The 15,443-nt window shown below is 44.0% G+C and overlaps 1 gene segment (V, D, J or C); it reads right to left on the bottom strand.

The window, feature by feature from the left end:
• Window positions 1-5,416: 5,416 nt before the first annotated feature.
• On the bottom strand, window positions 5,417-15,175 carry LOC308614497 (T cell receptor delta constant-like). The segment is given in 5 exons: window positions 15,136-15,175; window positions 8,674-8,952; window positions 7,996-8,067; window positions 7,517-7,630; window positions 5,417-6,571 (listed from the first exon to the last, which is right to left on the bottom strand).
• Between the last annotated feature and the right edge of the window lie 268 nt (window positions 15,176-15,443).

Here is a 15,443-nt window from a genome sequence, read left to right as displayed (position 1 = left end):
TGTCTGAGAGCGGGAAGTTCTGAAGTGGCCTTCTTCCCAGCAGAGGGGCTGGTGCCTTTGAGAGGGGACACCTGTCTGCAGGGGGCAGTGCAGGCCTGGCAGCAGCTGATCAGACAGAGCAGCCCCGTTGCTGACCCTGCCTCTTCCACAGCCGGGGGCCTGGGTATGCTCACGCTGGGGCTGCAGACTTCCTGGTGCGCACTTTTGCTAATCTTCACGACAAGGGCTGCCAGATAAAATGCAAAATTTCCAGTGAAACTTGAATTTCAGATAAACAACGAATACCTTTTTAGAGTAAATATATCCCAAATATGGCAAGTCCCAATTATTACTAAAAAGTTTTTTTGTTTTTCATTTGAAATGCAAACTTAACTGGGTGTCCTGTATTTTTATTCGCTAAATCTGGCAACCTTACTATTTACAATAGGCAAGACATGGAAGCAACCTTAATGTCCATCAACAGAAAATGGATAAAGAAGATGTGATATAAAAATATATATATATATATATAAAATGGAATACTACTCAATCATAAAAAAGAATGAAATAATGCCATTTGCAGCAACATGGATAGACCTAGAGATTATCATACTAAGTGAAGTAAGTCAGAAAAAGACAAATATCATGTGATATCACTTAAATGTGGAATCTAAAAAAATGACAAAAGTAAACTTATTTATGAAACAGAAACAGATTCACAGACATGAAAAACAAATTTATGGTTACCAAAGGGGAAAGGGGTTGGGAGAGGGATAAATTAGGAGTTGGGATTAGAAGATACAAACCACTATATATAAAATAGATAAACAACAAGGTACTACTGTATAGCACAGGGAACTATATTCAGTACACTGTAATAATGCATAATGGAAAAGAATATGAAAAAGAATATATATATATATAACTGAATCACTATGTTGCACACCAGAAACTAACACAACACTGTAAATCAACTATACTTTGATTAAAAAGTTTTAAAAAATTTGGCAAACTTATCCATGCCATTGGTGAGTTTTTAAGTGGACAAAGTTATATTCCTTTGTTCACAAATATTTGTTGATTATCAGTTACGTGGCAGACACAGTCCTAGGGGCTGGGACGGATCAGTGAAAAGATAAGCAAGGCCCTGCCTTCATGGAGCTTATATGATGGTGTATGTGTATGTGTATATGGGGTGAGAAGGGAAAGACAAATAATAAACGTGTAGAAACCTGATGATGACAAATAGTGATGTGAGGGAAAATAAGAGGTGAAATTGAGGGTGACTCTGGGTACCCAGGTGAGTGACTAATTTACTTGCCAGGGAAAGCCTCTTTGAGCTGAGATTTGTGAAAACCTGGAAGCAGAGTTTCAGGGACCTAGAAGAGGGAGGCAGGTAGAGGAGCAGAAGGAAGGCCACAGCTGCTGAAGGGGAGTGACAGAGGCAGGAGAGGACGTGCAGGGAGATTGGACAGGGAGCAGAGATCCCACCATGTGCCGTGGGTCATAGGCCCAGGAAGGGGGGCCCTGCTGGCATCATCAGATTTACATTTTTATAAAGACCTGCAGAGGAGATGGTCCAGGGGCAAGAGCAGAAGCAAGGGGCCCTGACAAGGGGCGTTACTGCCGTGGTCCTGACAAGAGATGGTAGTGTTGGTGGGAGGTGGTGGGAGTGGCGGTGGAGAGAAGTGGATGCACTAGAGACACACTTCATGGTGCAACTGACAGGCCTTCCTGATGAATTGGAGGTGGGGGACCAGGGAAACAAAGGAGCTCCGGAAGTACTCCTAGAAACACTCCTAGGTTTGGGGGAGCCAGTTGGTCTTCTATTTTTTAGGGCAGTGCTTCCCAGCAGTTGTCATGTCTTGGCTTACCCAGAAGACAATATTTGTATTGAAATGTAGCCGGGAGGGACTGGCCTCCGGGGTTCCAGCCACCCCAGGTTCCAGTGTCCACTGTGAGCACTGTCTCAGCGAACCTGTAACCCACTCACAGCAGTTCACCCACTGGGAAGGTCTGCTTCCGGAGGGAGAAGTGTCCAGCTGGAGCCAAGTGTGTGCTGCAGAGGGAGAGATGGAAATCAAGCTGTGGGAAGTGCAGTGAGCGTTCTCAGGACCACAGCACTCCCTCAAGCATGAGAAATAGAAGAGTTCAATATTTTGTAATAACTGTCAGTGGAGTGCAACATTTAAAAATTGTATAAAAATTAAAAATAAAAAAACATAACAGCAACAGCAACAAAAATAAAGAGTTCTAGAATTCAGGGCTAGAGCAGATTTTAGAAATGACCTCATCCGACCCTCTCCTTTTTCTTTTTACACAAACATGTAAGACTAGGTTAAGGTCCTCATTCATTTACCCCATGTATAGAGTACTTCAGGTGTGTGCAGCTGTGCTACTGCTGTGTGACAGTGCTACCCAAAGTGCAATCCTGGACTGGTACCCGGTCTGTGACCAGAGGATGCGGAAATGGAGGATGAGCCACTTTTAGGGCAATTTGATATAGAAGTACGTGATCATTGGACTTGCAGTCTCTCTTTCTTTTTTAAAAACTAATTCATTTTCATTGTGTTTTACAAAAAGATTAGTTCAGGATGGATTGAGGACCACAAAAACAATAACAACAACTTCTCCTGGGTTGGAAGCATGCGCCCCAGAGTGTTACAGCTAATTCAGTCACGTGACCGTCAGGGCTGCCCTGCTCCCCTCACTTCCCTCCCATCTCCTTCCCTTCAGAAGCACTGAGAAGGTCTCAGAGATTTAAGGAGCCCAGTTTTATTCTATATCCTCCTCCCTGATATGAAAAGATGATGATTCTTCTTGTGGGCTTCAGCCTTTTGTTTTTCTGTAAGTACACTCATTGTTATGTCCTGCTCGGTCTATCGCCCGTTTCCCTTTTCCTTACTTTCCAAGGCTTGGGCTCTTTCTCATTCACACTGGATTTTCCAGTTATTTTCTGCCTTTAATTTTCATCTCTGTGTCTTTCCCCTGCCTCTGCCCATTGGGTTCCCTCTGGATGGGCCTGTGCTGGACCCAGTGCCTGCAGAGTGTAAGACTTCACTGTTTTCTTATTTTTTTCTCTTCACAGACAAGGACGTGCTGTGTAACCAAGCGACCCAGATTTCCCAGGAGCAGATAGCGGCGAGTGGCAGTGAGGTGACACTGCAATGCACTTTCCAAACCACACACTCAAATCCATACTTATACTGGTACCAGATAAGACCAGATCGTTCCTTCCAGTTTGTCCTGCACAGGAGTAACATTAAATCCCATGATGTGGATTTTGCTCGGGGTAGATTTTCCGTGCAGCACAGCTTGACCCACAAAACCTTCCACTTGGTGATCTCCTCAGTGAGGCCTGAAGACAGTGCCACTTACTACTGTGGCTTGAGCTTCCACGGTGATGCAGGTGTCCAGGAAGTCTGCACACAAACCCCTGGGCACAGCCTGGCAGAGCTGCCTCTCCAGACAGCTCATGTCCTTGGACACAGCATCCTTCTTCCCTGTCATTCTGTGGTCCAGTCTGGCCTTTAGAGGTGCCCTAACGTGTCTGCCAAATAAGAAAAGGCCTGGTCACATCCAGGGGAGCACCCTGGCTTCCGATGGAGCAGACATCTCCCCACTTCTGACACAGAGGGCCCTGGTTGCCCGAGTGCCCATGGTGGGGAAGGGAGACTGCACATCTGAGAGACTCCGGTGCCCATGTCGTGCCTGATACAGAGCAGGGCTTGACAAGGATGTGCTGCATGTGCCAGGAGCATACCAGGATGGGGCTGGTGAAGGGCCAACTTCAGGAGAGCCTTTTGGAAGTGTCTTTATTTTAGTCTCCATCATTCATCCATTGCTGTGAATTGGCCTGTTTCCTTTTAAGACCCAAATTGGACACAAAGTTACTTACTTTAAAAAATTTCCCTGGTTTACCTTTCATTTGCATCTTCTTGTGCAACCACCTTATTTCTCCTGGATTCTCTTTGGCACCTCCATTTTACTTACTGTGCTTGGAGAACATTTTTCTTTCACTGAAGAGCACTGAGATATTCCCAGAAAGCTGTCTGTGAAAACCAGAATCCCAGCTTCAAAGTCCCTGAGTTTGGAGCTCAGTGGTATCCCCAGGGGAGAGAATTACCTCCAGGGGAAAGCAACAATGTGATGTCAAAAATAGATATACTCTCGGCCCTGGGAATCCATCCCCCCTTCCTCTACTTCTACGGGTGTCTCTTCCTTAAAACAACTATTAGAGTTATTAGATGTAATCTTAGAAATAGTAGAAGCCTTAGACGGTATTTTATAGGAAAAGTACCGAAGCCCAGAGAAGTGAGGGACATTTGGAAGGTCGCTGATCTGGTTAATGACAGAGCCAGGGGTGTGGGGCTGCATTTCTGCGGGCTCCCTTGCAGCTGCACCCTAGGAGGCTGTATCAGTAGGTGGCTTGGGCAGCAGTATATCTGGGCTTCAACACAGGCAGGTGGAGAGCAGTCGCTATAGAGAGGGATGGAAAAGACATGCGTGAGGGAGCCAAAGGGTCAGGCCAAATGACTCAGCCTCTGGGGCTTTTGTTCTGCCACCTACTGAGCGTGTGTACTAATCTCCTGGAGACTCCTTTGGGGTCACATGAGATTCTACACGTGAGAGCTCTGGAAAACTATAATCCACGATAGCATGGTTTCCACACCAGAAGGCAGCCTCAATCCCCTATGGCTCCTGCCTTAAATCTTTTCAGGAGCATCATTTTGGTGGAAGAAATTCATGGTCCTATAAAATACTGGGATGCCTTTCGCTGATGATCAAAGTAAGCCAGAGGGTGGCTCGTTCATATGCTATGTACAGGACTATCCTGAAGTTCAGCCTAGCTGAACTTCAAAACAAGCCCTCTTCCCTGTCTCAGGGATGTGCTGTGCCCTTGTAGAAGGAACTTGGGGCTGACACTCCTGATAACTTTGTTCTGCTCCCAGAAATATTGCTGCCTCTCTGAATGACTTTGAACAAGGTACATACCTTTTCTGGGGGACCTATTTTTTTCCATCTGAAAAATGAGGATGTGTTGTTTTGTTCTTAGCAACTTCAGAGAAACATTCTAAGAATGGCCCAAGGTAACAGATGGGAATGTTTTGGAAACAGGCATTCTTGATGCACATGAGGTGAAGATGTGTGGAATCTTTTAATAGTTTTCCCCTGGATGGACCTGGCTTATCCATCTAGATGGTCCTAAACTCATTGACTCAGAATGCTACAGCCTCCTTTCTTTGGTTTGGGTTGTGAGGACGTGACATGGGGTTCTGCAGATGGCAAAGATGGGGGAGTTGTGGATGAACGTTGCTCTTTCACTCATATCCTCATGAGCCCCTGCCTGACAGCCCACATAGGTGCTGAGGAACCCACAGTGGTCAGTTGCTAGACCTTTGCTACCTGGGTTCGTGCACCCGGAAAAAGCTGGCCTTGCTGAGGTGGGAGGAGCCGAGCTCAGAGGCCACACCAGGGACGCTGCTGTTGTTGGAGTAGCAGGAAACCCAGGGGTGGGTCCCTGAGGCAGGAGCCTGCAGGCTGGGGGCCCAGGAAGCTGCGGTGTGGCCTATAAACTCAGTGTGGTTTTTGTCTGACTACCAGTGAATTCACAGCTCCCCTTACCCCCTGAGATGGCCTGCAATGAGGAAAGCCAGAAGCAAGGCACACACAATGCACTTTAATACATGCAACAGAGACAAAGAAGAATGGCAGAAAACCATCGATACCAAAGGTCCAATGCCTTCAGACTTCTGGGCATAGATGGGCAGGCAGGGGGTCATGAAGACACTGTTCTTACAGGGGAAATCTCGGGGTCTCATTCCTGTCCCTCCCTCCCAGAACACTTGCACAATGAGTTGCTTGAAAGCAAGACCCATGTCTTACGTATTTTTGCACCCTCAGTACAGTGCCTAGAACTTGGAGTAATTCACATTCGTTAAATCAATTAATAGAGAGAAACACATTTCCTCTGCATTTTACTCTGATCTCTGCTAATAACTCTGAGAGTATTTAGATGAGATTTGAGAAAACCCATTGCCTGGGCAGAGAGTGTTAGGGAGTCAAATGTAGTTTTGTTTGTCAAATACTAGGAAAAGCAGAAAGTGCCTTTGTGAATGAGGGCGCTAGTTTGGGGCAAACCTAGTGCTGGGTTGAGCAGAGCCTTTTATGTTTCGGTAGAAGCCCAGGATCTATTTTCCTCTTGGAGAATGGAGCTAGGAACCCGATGGCTCCCGCTTTCTACTTCTGGAGGCAAAGAAAGTCAAAGGAACAAAACACCATTTTCAAAATGTGTCAGTTGTAGGAAAAAAAATGTGTCCTATATACCTTCATATCTCTATATCCTTTTATAAAGCAGCATGTAAAACAGTTGGGACCATAAGCCCCCACTCTCCAGGACTTCTGTCTTTCATCAGGCTGAAGGATAAGCTGGGTTTGTTGCCTTTAAAGGAAAACTGGTTTGGGTAACAGCCATTTAAGCAAGGCTGGGACAGGTCAACTTAAACCACCAGGAAGTTGAAAGCCTAGGAGACAGCACCTCTGTAGGCTTTTGATTTCTTTCAGGGCGTGTAGCCTTCTCATGCCAGTCAGCCTGCAAGTGAAGGAAAATTGTCAGGGTTATAGAATCATAGACTGTCAGTGCTGGAAGGAATCATAGCAGTCATGCAGTCCTGGGGATGGCCAGTACTTGCTGTGGTTGTACCGTTGCAGACATCACTAATATATCCTGGCACATTCCCCTTCTACACATGGTGATAGTTCAGCCAGTCACTGTCAGTTTATCAATGTTGGCACAAGTCATAAAACCCATCTGCTCTCCTTTAGTTATTCTTCACTCCTTTGTTTTACAGATGTGATAACCCAGGCCCAGAGAGGTGAAGCGACCTGGCCTAGGTAACATAGTGAGTTAGTGACATAGGCAAACCTAAGCCCCGGGTCAAATTTCATGTCTAAGATAACCAGAAGAGGCAATGCAAGTAACAGGCAAATAATTCACGTCTCATCCTCAACTTTGCATGCATCCTGAGTGGCTAGTAGTGAGCTGTTCACTAAGGATGGGAGCATAGGTTCATCCCAGAGATAGGCTGGTCTACACATCGAGTCCTATGATTAAGTATCGAGAGCTGACATCCCCTTTGTCTAGGCAAAGATAGGTTCTGCTCCCCTTGAATATTCTTCAAGTGAAGCTTTACTGATGGCCTTGCCAAAAGCCCATGGTCCCCTGGCCATATAAACAAAATTAGCAGTAAAGAAAAAGATTTCTCCTGTTTAGGTCCAATTTTTTTAGCTCCTGAGTTTGAGGTGAGGATTATTGGCTGATATATTATATTACATGAATTTTGAGTCTGGCTTGAAATAAAAGGCTAACAGGAGATGGGGTGTTATGCTGAGTATCTGAAAAGGTCCACCTTAGTAAATCATAATATGTCTCTATGTGTTTTTCCTTTCTCAATGCTTCTTACCATTCCTAAACTCCTTTCCTCCATGTGCAGCATAGTTGGGGTGGAGGTAGGAATAAGAAGCAGCTAGTTCTTACCTTAAAAGAAAAATAACTTGGCAGTCAAGAGAAAATTGATGGCAACACTCTTGGCAAACAGCATTCGGAGCCCCAGCACTGCAAGGGACATCATGTTCACCTTCCCAGCTTGAACTGCAATTGAATGAGAATGAAGATGGTGGCTTCAGCAAGAGACTAAAATTTCCTTCCAGAAATTGGACCCACAGCACCGAAACCAGACTGCCCTGAATCACCATCATCCTTCCTGGTCTGAAGCCCAGCTTGGTGCCAGACAGCCTTCAGAGACCTAAGGCTGCTATTCGCATCTAGCAAGGCAAGCTTTGGAAAAACCCATGCTTACATCCAGGCAAACTCTGCTTAGAGAGTCAGAGGGAATCAACTGGGCTCAGGTATGGTTTTTGTTTTCTTTTGAAATAGAATGATTTTGGGCCCCATCTGACAATGACAGAGTTTGCTTTAACCTCAATTCTGAAGTTGGCCCTTTGGTTTCAACTAACCTTGGGGCTCATAGCAGGTCTCTGGAGTTTGAGTTTGCTTGATGTTTTCAGGTTCATTTGGCGTTGGATTTTCTGGAACAAACAACAGTGGTCAGGGTTACAATGATAACCAAGAGGCTCAAGATATTTCAGGTTTTAAAACTGGATTTCAGGTTTTACTTACTTAGACTTTAAGTAAGTAAAGTAAGGACCAGAGAAGTGACTTGGTTAAGGTCCCATAGCTATTTGCACAGTCAACATACTTCCTGTCCTGAGAATTTTTTCCATTGTACCATGAGGCCCACATGCAGGTATGCCTCTAATTTGTAAGAACAACTAGAATAATTAACACCATGATAAGCTGGGCTGCCCTTTGTTATGGCATTCACACTAGATTAGACCTCACATGAATTTTCAACCCTAGAGTCTTTAGTATGAAGGAGACAGGGGTTTGGTGAAGAGGAGAGATGGGGATGAAATAAGATGGGCTTTATCTTAGATTCCAGTGCAGAGATGCAGAGATTTTAATTCCTAGTCAATGATGGGAATTAGCCTAAGTCTTGAGTCTGAGCCTAAGTCTTGTTTTCCAGCATGACGTCATATTGAGAGTGATCTGTCAAGAGTTTACAACTCTAACTTCTCTTTCCCTTGACTTTTCTTCCCCACAATCCCAGCCCCTTGAGGCCAGATAGGACCTACCTGAAGTATTTTTCTTCGGTTTGAAGTCAGTAGAGCGCCAGGTTTGTTTATCATGTTGAACTGAACATGTCACTGAATCTGGATCTCCATACTGACCAAGCTTGACGGCACTGTACCTCCCACTGGGAGAGATGACGATAGCAGGATAATATTCTCTTATTATCTTGGATGATTCCAGACTTATAGTTACATCTTTGGGGTAGAACTCCTTCACCAGACAAGCGACATGTGTCCCATTTTTCATGACAAAAACGGATGGGTTGGCAACAGCCTGAATTTCTGCAAATATAATCAATTTATTTTGTGAGATGATTATCCACGTGTGGGAGTTAAACCATGATGCTTTCCTCAATTCCTCTGGGGCCAAACACTACAATCCAGACTTTCCTGCATCCTGTTAGTGACCTGAGCTTGTTAGCACCTCTATGAAAGGAAGGCCAAGAGAGGTAGACATGAAATGCAGCAGTTTGACTTCTAGTTAGGAGCTGCTAAGAGATATGGCTGGGAGCAGAGGTAGAAAATGACAAATACAAAGAAGTGTCTGGGTCTTTTGAGTTTCAAATATTTATGTTTTATTAAACAATCCTCTGGACAGTCCAGTTAGGCTGAAAATCTCTCTGAATCAGTTGGTTTATTTTAAATGCATGAGCCCTTGGAATGAGATCAGGGCAAGGTCTGGGAAGGACTATATAACTGGTTCCAACACTCTCCGGATGGAGGTGTTTGTGTCACTTCAGGGTGTCATCCCCATTTTTTGGACTGGAAGGGATCTGCTAAAGTTAAGTGGTCCATCTCTGTGCCTTCAGGTGAATTCTTAGTCTTTTGTAAGGGACCACCCTACAGTTTCTTTTGAGTCTTTAATCAGAGAATTACAGCTATCATTCTCAGAAGTCCTTAGGAACATAAAACTAGTTTAAGCCCATTTCTTCTTGTTTTGTTCTAAGTCGAGCTGTGGAACACCGGTTACAATAATTGGGTCTCCTTCTGGCCTTCTCTCCTTTCATGCCTCATCTTGGACAATCATCTATCTGCTACTCTGTATATGCATCTTTTTCTTTCCTTAAAACCAGAGGGGGGTTGGGGATTTTTCAAAGGGCTCTCCTGGAACGTGGAAGGAGAAAACCTTCATTGTTTTGTTTCACGGCATAGCTGAAGCCACTGATAACAGACACGGATAACCCCAGCAGTAACGGCTTGGAAACCACATGTTCTGCTCAGTCACCTCCCTCCAGAACTGTGGCATTTCTCTCTTACGATACTGACTTTGGTGAGATGGATTCCAGTTGATTTTCAAGGGAGCTTGAAAATGAGTTATACAGAAAGGAAACTAGTCCATTGAAAAGCAAAACCAAAATAACCCTATCTCCTTCATTACTTAAGAGTGTGACCCAATCGTAGTCTGATTTAGTTGGATAATTAAGCCTTGCTTGGGATTTAAGAACCTAATTTCAAAGGCAGTTGCTAATGATCACTTTGGGCTGGAGAGACCTGGCTTGGATAATTTGAATAATGTGATATAACCAACAAGAGAGATGTCTGAAGAAGGTCATACGCTCAGGATATTGAGCTCTGAATCTGTTACTCAGCATTTCAGGTAGAGCATAACGCACTGGCTTGGTAAAACATTTTTCTCAGATCCTCTTTCTCAATTAATGTCTATCCGTTCAAAACAATTGTTTGAAAGTAAAGTGTTTAACCCATTCTTTGGTGTCATGGTAACTAAAGAAAAGGCTATCTGACTGAGTTGAACCTTTTTTAAAAAATGGGATGCATACAATATAGTTGCCATATGTAACCTAGTCTATTTTATATTAGACCTAAACCAAAATTTGAAGTTGTATAAAATTTGCACTACATTGTAGTCTAAAATTTAAAGATGTAATCACTTATCTTTTGAGAATTTCCAGGCTTTCTCCTTGGTCCACAAACGTAATTACATTTCAGCATGTATTGCAAAGTGCTATTTGTTTGGGGAATTGTTATTTTATTTTCAGACTTTCTCTTTTTATCAGTACCCATTTAATGCTAAGGTTATGTGCTGGTAAACAATACAAAAAGAAGTGTATACCTTTCCTGAACAGTTTTTCTTAATTTATAAACTTAGAAGTCATCTATGTTCTAGATTCTCATCGAGTGTCTTACTGGTTCCCTAAGCATCGCAACATGGATAACAAATGTCACTCACAGTTTCAAAGATCTCTGCCAATATGGGATTTAACTTGAACACAAATCAGGTAAGTTTGCTCTACCTGATTACTCTGACCAGGTTGACCATTTCTCTCCTAAATCTTCCAGTGGCAGGACATTTAACAGGTGGCAACAAGGCATTCACACTAGTCAGCTTAGCTAAAGGGATGCCTAAGGATGAAGCAACCACCTTGGAGAATTTGGGCCTCTGCCCCTCCTGCACCTGATGCTCCAACTATTAGTATAATTCTTCTAGATTTCTTTGTGCTTTCTGGGCTGCTCTGAAGATTTCAGAAGTAAGTTTTGTTTTTTTTTTTTAAGTAAAAATAATTACAGAGCTACTTCAGCTACTCAGCCTAATATCTTTACTGTGGCCCACTCCATCTGTACTACTCCATCTCCTAGTTACACTTTTTCACGTAGTGCAAACTGGATGGCAACCCTAGTCCCAGGAGTCAATTCCTCCCTAGAAATGTATGGAAAAAGAAATCAACTCACGGGGCTCCACGAAGAGTTTGGTGCCAGCTCCAAAAAGCATCTGTTGGGTGTCCCAGGAGCACATTGTGATGCTGCTGCACACGTAACCAGCCTGGGGCTGGCCCTGGGGCCTGGGCTAGAACATCTGTATCCTGCCTCCCCAGCCTGGGTCCCAGCCGAGAGACCCCACCACTCAGAGAGCTACAAAGCGGCCCTTGGTTAGATCAGGGGTGGAATTCATAGAGTCTCAGTTCCCTTTGAACCCAATAATAGTTTAACTGCTGGGTAAGGATGAAAGCATGAAATCCCCAACCAAGAAGCACTGGGACAGGGGACAGGGCTGAGACAGAGCAACAGAAGAGGGTGACAGGTGACCAATAGCTGCCTTCAGGATGGAATATTTAACATCCCGTTTATTGGGAGGGCTCTCCAAGAAGAACACATTAGCTTGGGAGTAGGGATGGGGCACTGAATATTGACATTTCTTGTAATGAATGTTAGGCCAAGGAGGGTTTAGACACAGATCTTGTTCTCATATTCTGGTTCCCTTCTCTTGGGTCACAATCCACCTTTTTGATTAGAAACCTAATTTCTTCCCCATCACTCAGACTGAGTCTCACCATAACAGCAAACCTACTTTCTAATTCCCTGAGTCCATGGAAAGGCTTTCTAAGGACCTGAAGGTTAAACAAGAAATTGGTAGCTGACAGGGGAGCCCAGTGGTGCTATGTGTCATGGGTACAGGTCAGAGCAGCCAGCGCTTGCTTTGGATTGCTTATTTTTGTTTTATAATTTCTCTTGAGTCTGGATCCAGATACAAGCCTCAGGAGGACAGAGTAATCATGTGAAATAGAACTTAAGGATGATTACTCTGTCTTATCACCAAAAATCAAGAGTCTAGGGCTAGAGCTAGGCAAAGGGAAGGATGGTTGTATAGGGCCATTATAGGTTATCAAAACTTTAAGGACTGGGGGTTTGATTTGAAATCCTCAGTCCCCCTACCTGAGCTTCATATCATCATATTACACTCTATCACTGCAGGAAGAGAAAACCAGAGAAGCAACTGGGGTATATCTGGAGAGCTCAGGTCAGCATCTCAACAGAGGGGCTAAGCATCAGTTTCATGTCTGAAGACCCCCAAAGGCACAGCCTCAGAGATTTGATTCTAACACTGCAGATAACTCTGAATCTCAAGTGGAAATGATTTAAAGGGAAAATGAAACAACACCTTTTGCTCAGATGCAATTTGCCCAACATCAATCAGACTGCAATCAGTTACAACGTGATCCTGTTTCTTTCCTTCTTTTCATTGCTCTAGTCTCTCTCCCTTCAACGATAAGAAAACTCACCAAATTCCACTATTTCCCTGGAAGCAAGAGGCAGTCAAGTGTGCCTGTAAGTCTATATTACCCTCCGAGAGGCAGGGACCCCACTGACACTACCAGTCCCTTTCAGGACTGTCAGCTCGCCTCCCCACATTCATGTATATTTCCCCACGTTTTATTTCCTCTGAAATAAACAAAATCAGAATCTAACCAATGCCCCATTGGTTTTGGCATTTTGGAAAGCACCTGAAAGATTGCTGTTCTCTGGACTGGTCACAGTGACTGACTGTTGGCAGCTATCCAGACTACCTGAACATGACCCCTGGGTTTCCAAACACTGGAACAGACTGCCAGTGGACAATACCTCTAGGAGAGCACCACTACTTCGCTATTGTCTTGAAGTTGGGGGCTGTGTTTCTACTTTGGATGTGGGCTCCTGAACCTTTACAGAATCCTCAGATTCAGGGCTAACAAGGGAGATGCGCACATTACGGTTCTCGGCAGACCCAGACGAGGATGGGACCTTGGAGAACATTTAGTGTGAGCCAGGCACGATGATTTAATGCAAGTTCTCAGCAAAAAAGAGACAAGGGCAGATTGGCTTTTATCATCTGAGGCAGACAAGGCTATTTTGATCTAACTCCTTCTTTAATAATATTTTTCTTCTTTCTAACCCTCCCTCTTCCTATGCTGTGACCATGACTCTTTTTCCTCATAGACAGTGGAAAGATTCTCCTTATCTAGAACTTGCCTTTTTCCTGGTCCCAGTCCCTGACCAGAGGGCCAGAAGCCTGACCAAGGGCTTTATTTAAGCAGTTGTAGAAGACTTATCAATACTAATCCTCAGAACAGAGTTTCCAAGCATACGTAGAATATTTTCTTAAGAGAAACCCAGTGAATTTGTCCTCCAATTTTACCCTGGCTCTTTGTAACAACAACAATGGATTTCGCATTTAAAACCTCCTCACTTCTCAAGAAGTTGCGTTTATTCAGGACTATGCCACAACTCCAAGGGAATATACACACTGAACACAATGCATAACTTACTCGGTTCCACGATGAGTTGAGTCCCGTTTCCAAAGGTGAGTTGTACGGTCAGCACACCATTTCAGACATCATGACCAAAAACATTACTACCTATTTGCCCCCTGCCTAGTGCATCTGTTTGGAAGGGGGTGGGTTAGCTAGAGACATAGAACTTTGCAAGGGTTTCCAAGATCTAAGCGTTTCATGTTAGCAGCTTCTTTGATGTATGTTATCTTCTGAGTGTTGACATTGAGGGACATCCCTATGTTTACTGCTATTATCTCCTCAAACCTGTCATCTCTTACCCCCAGATCTTGCTTCAGGATCACATTTTCACAGGGAAAAAGGAATTAACTGTCAAATGGCTATTGTCAGCAGAAACATAACTGTAAGGTTCAAGTCAATCAGAAAGGACTATGCCTCAGTTAGAGGTGGAAGGACACGATGGTTGGACCAAGAGCCATTGAAGAAAAAGACTTGGAGTCTATTAAAAGGCTGCTAATACTCATAAATGACTACCATTTCTATAAGTACTTTACTACTTACAAATGGCTTGTGCTTACACTACCTCAAAAGATACTACTGTAACAAACTCCATGAGATGATATTATTAGATCTATCTTACACATGAAGTCACTGGAGCTAAGCGTGGTTAAGATAGTGGCTGAGCTGGGCCTGACTCTCAGGTCTCCAGACCCCAGATTCCATTCATTGAACCAGAGGAATAGATGACAGGACTGAAAGGAGCCTCAGCTGTCACTTGTCAAAACCCCTGATGTCACACAAAGTCTAAGTAATGGACACATAGGGAGAGTTTTGATTCCCTTTTCAGCGTCTTTTTTCATTAAATCTCAGAATTCCCACTGGGTCATAAGATATTCACATCATTGGACTTCCTCGCTTTTCCTACTATATTGTCCCTTAGAATTGGTCTGGATGATAATCAGGATCTTAGTGTGCTAAAGCTGGAAGACACCTGGGAAATCATTTGAACCAGCTAGAGGGAAACTCGAGTTCAGTGAAGTCACAGAGCTCGTCAAAGAGGATTGGAACTCAGTCTTTGAACTCTTGGTCTAACATGCTCACCACTGCACCTCATATTTACTAGATGTGCTGTAGTACATGTCTGGTCATTGCCCAGATCTGTAAGTGGTGAATGCATGGGTGTTAAGTAAGCTGGTCCACTAAGGCTAGTCAGGTAGAGGGAAGGCCACAAAAACTCTTCTGGATGGAGAGTGGACCAAGAAGACTACTGCAGCACGTACCCACCCTGGATTGTATCAGAAACTCAGTCCCTGCCCCTCAAATCATCCCTGGCTAAATTACCTGCTGGAGGGATTTTCAACAACCTAAGAAGTGTTTCCCAAGCTGATGAGTTGGGAAAATATTTAACAAAGGTAATTGCCAAACATAGTGGTCAAAAGAAGAAAAACAACGAGTCACTTACTTGGTTCAACGTTCAGATAGGTTCCTTTGCCAAATATCAGTGGATAATACACAGCTGATTAACCCAGTCTAAAAACTGCCTTTCTTTTTTCTTACCACAACCCTGCCCCCAGTTGCCAAGTCATGTGATAGTCATTGGATGGGATTTTCTGTCTCATCTGCTTAACCTCTTTTCTCCTCAGTCTTGGGGGCTACCCTTCAAGACAAAGCAGGAGGTGGTTCCTGGGTCAAATAGAAATCTAGGCTTTTGCCATGTGCCACAATCTGAATTTGTGATCTGAACGACAGAGGCTGGAAAAGAGTTTCTTA

Source organism: Mesoplodon bidens (genome assembly GCF_964165515.1).
Source record: "Mesoplodon bidens genome assembly, chromosome: 3".
In the NCBI taxonomy this organism is placed as follows: Eukaryota; Metazoa; Chordata; class Mammalia; order Artiodactyla; family Ziphiidae; genus Mesoplodon; species Mesoplodon bidens.
This window is presented reverse-complemented; position numbering and strand designations above follow the sequence as displayed.